This window comes from Perognathus longimembris, chromosome 1 (assembly GCF_023159225.1).
Source record: "Perognathus longimembris pacificus isolate PPM17 chromosome 1, ASM2315922v1, whole genome shotgun sequence".
Lineage (NCBI taxonomy): Eukaryota > Metazoa > Chordata > Mammalia > Rodentia > Heteromyidae > Perognathus > Perognathus longimembris.
In genome coordinates this window covers 42,364,944-42,368,112 of record NC_063161.1, presented here as the reverse complement: position 1 = coordinate 42,368,112, position 3,169 = coordinate 42,364,944, and positions in this window count along the sequence as shown.

The window sequence follows — 3,169 nt, the reverse complement described above, 5'->3', positions numbered from 1 at the left end:
TCCACATGCCCGTGTCTTCCTTGGGAAGTATGGGGAGGAGGCAGGACATTCTCACGACCACATGCTGACCAAGGCTGCACGTGGCCTTCACTCCCACAGTTAATCCCTACTGGGGATGCGTTGAGGCAATAGGGGACCACACAGAAGAGGCAGAGAGGCCCAGGACCTCCATGTGGATGGAGGTAGAGCTAAGCCTGGCAAATGGCAGCCCAGACGTGGGGCGGGGGCGGGAAGCTCACAGGAAACAAAGTCTGGAGCTATTGGTAGCCCTTGGGAAATGGGAGTGGATTCTCTGGAGTGTGCTGGTTCTCCCATCGGGCAGCTAAGGCGGTGGGCAGAATCAATCCGTGTTCCAAGGGACTGGATTGGACTTTTGGGACATTTGGGCCAAGGGCCAGGCATGCAACTTTGTGCATCTCCCGGTGCCAGGCAGGGTGGGACAGCGTGGCTTTGCATGTCCCACAGGATACCTGCTGTAGCAGCTGCATGGTAGAGGCATAGCAGCTGCATGGTAGAGGCTTGGCGGCAGCAGCACGAGGGGCGGTTACTGCCATCTGGGCCGGGGCCCCCTCTCTAGGAGGAGTCCCGGGCGGGGCCCAAGGCAGGCTGTGCGAGTTCTGCTGTGCTCGCCGCAGGGGGCGCACACTGGCAATGCTTGGGGCATGGCAGGCGCCAAGGAGACGAGGCTCGCGGGGCGCCTGGAGTGGCTTGCCCGGGCACCAGTCCCCCACTTTCCCTTTCCGCTTCTGGGGTTGCTGCAGCGCAGTGGCGGAGGCGGCGGTGGTGGCATGCCGAACACCTGGAGCGTGGGGTTTTTGAGCTGGCACGATACACAGTGCCCAGCGGACATGGGGCCTGTAGCGCGGAGCTTTGTGTGCACGGCTTTAGGGCTGGCCAGCGCTCTCTCCCTACCCCTAAAGCTGGCCCCAGATCTACTGGATTAGACTATATATCTGTTGGAAAAAGAGACAGGGTCTTAGATTTTTGTTATCCATGCTTGCTAAGTCGGGATGGCCTCTCCCCGCCCCCACTCTTGCTGGTGGGAGTGCTGGATTCCTTGAGACTGGGTGGGGACTCAGTCGCTGGCAGACCTCTGGGGGCTTCACAGCAGCTGGGCTGGGCTAGCGGCCTGCCTGCAGCCCGCGATGGTCTGTGAGAAAGCCTCCCACTGTGGTCCTGCAGGCTGTCCTGTCATTTTGCTCTGTGTTAAACTTACAGTTGCAGGTGGAGTTAAAACAAGAGAAAGCCCCAGGTTTCCAACTAAAACGGAGTACTTGGGTGACAAACAAATGTTTCTGATGCAGCAATAAGTAGTTTGGTTGGATTTCCTAAAATTACCAGTTCAAAGATATTAGAAATTGGAGAAGTTTTTCTTGGTGGTTAAAAAGTTTGTTTGTCTGATGTGATTTGATTCCTGTGCTACTCTTACAATTTGGAGATATTGAAAAGGCGAGGTGCTGAGGCCAAATTTCTTGGGCTTATAAATTCTGGTAAACACGGTTAAAGGTACTTTTGTCACAATTGTCTTGAGTATCAGCCTAATGATTCTAATACTAAATTCCATGTGAGACTCCTAACAATCTTAAGTTACATATAATCAGGCAAGTTTTTTAAAGTATGTATAATTAGCTGTGGGGATAAAAGTAACCCTGTATGTAAAAAAAATATGGCAAAGCAAGCTAATGGTTCTCACTAATTTATTGGGAAGCTAAATGAACAAGTGTTTCTAAAATTGTAATTGTGATTACTACATTAAGAAAAAAATTGCCATTTGAATTCAGAGTCTTTCAGATGCAAACAAGGCTAAGGTGAGGATTAAATTACATTCATAGATGGAAATTTAAACAGTCAGAGTGCTAACATTTTGCCAAGTCAAAGGTACCATAGCTGTTGTAAGCCACAGAGTTACCTTGGGATTTTGTGACTAGGAAAATATCTTAAAGTCATCACCCTGCTTGAGCCAAAAGTCATCAGCCTCCAAGAGCCAGGGAATACTCAAAACTTCCAGCCAGGAAATGCTGGGGGATTTTAATGTCTTTAACCAGTCTGTGCAGAATTTTACAGGCAATCAAGCAGGAGGTGACAGCCTATCCAGAGGGTTCAGAGATGCCACTACAGCCTCACCTAGATCCAACTCATCTCTTCTGCCTGACTCCATCTCACATGGCATAAGGCCTGCCAATTTGGGATAAAAGACACAGACACTGCTAAAGCTGAGACTTTCAGACTGTTTTAACCCTTTGCCCTCGATTGTCATTTATCTGTGTTCTCTGCCACCTGCTGGTAAGATCAAATGGTATGATTCAGATTGATGGCACATAGATCTCATGTTCTCTAAGTGTAACAACAAAAACTTTGACAAGTGGTTTGTGGTGAGTTCTCAACAATTTACAGATGGGTTATTTCTGTTGCTTTTCTCATTGCTAATTGACTATAAAAAGGGCTCGCATGACTAAAACTCCTTGGATCACAGTTCAAAACCAGCCTGGGCAAAAGAAAATCTCTCTAAAACTCCATCTCCCGATTAACCAGCAAAGAGCCAGACTGAGAGCTTGGCTCAAGAAAACCAGCAAATGCTGAAAGCGGCACCATGGCTCAAGTGGTAGAGCACTAGCCTTGTGCAGAAGTACTCAGGGACAGTGCTCAGGCCCTGAGTTCAAACCCCATAAATGTGGATGGGAGCATGCCATCCCAGCAACAAGCACCTGAACTCCAGGGACTCAGCCAGTCCAGGAAAACAGGGATATGGAGAGGAGTGAGAGGGGAATGGTGTCACATCCTAAATGGACTTGTGTTGTCTCGCTCTTTCAAAACTAATCAGAGCCATCCATTTTCCTTTTTCCTACCATATACATATTTATCTTAGCCTCTGACTGGCTACTTCAAGCCGGACCACTAGCACTGGACACGTTCTTCAGCTATTTCTCCTTCTTTGTAATTGACCACAATTGGGTTTATGCTCCAAATGGAACTTTTCTGGCTTGTGCCCAGGGTATGCTCTCTTATGTCATTCATGTTAATTAGCTCTGAGAACTTGTCAGTCTTTTGCTTGATTTTTCAAATGTCTTTTAACAGAATAACATCTCTCGCTGAGGAACTTGCGGTTCAAGGCCATCATCTTTTTACACTGCTATACCAAGCTACAGGAGCTGGCCAGAGGAAACCGTGA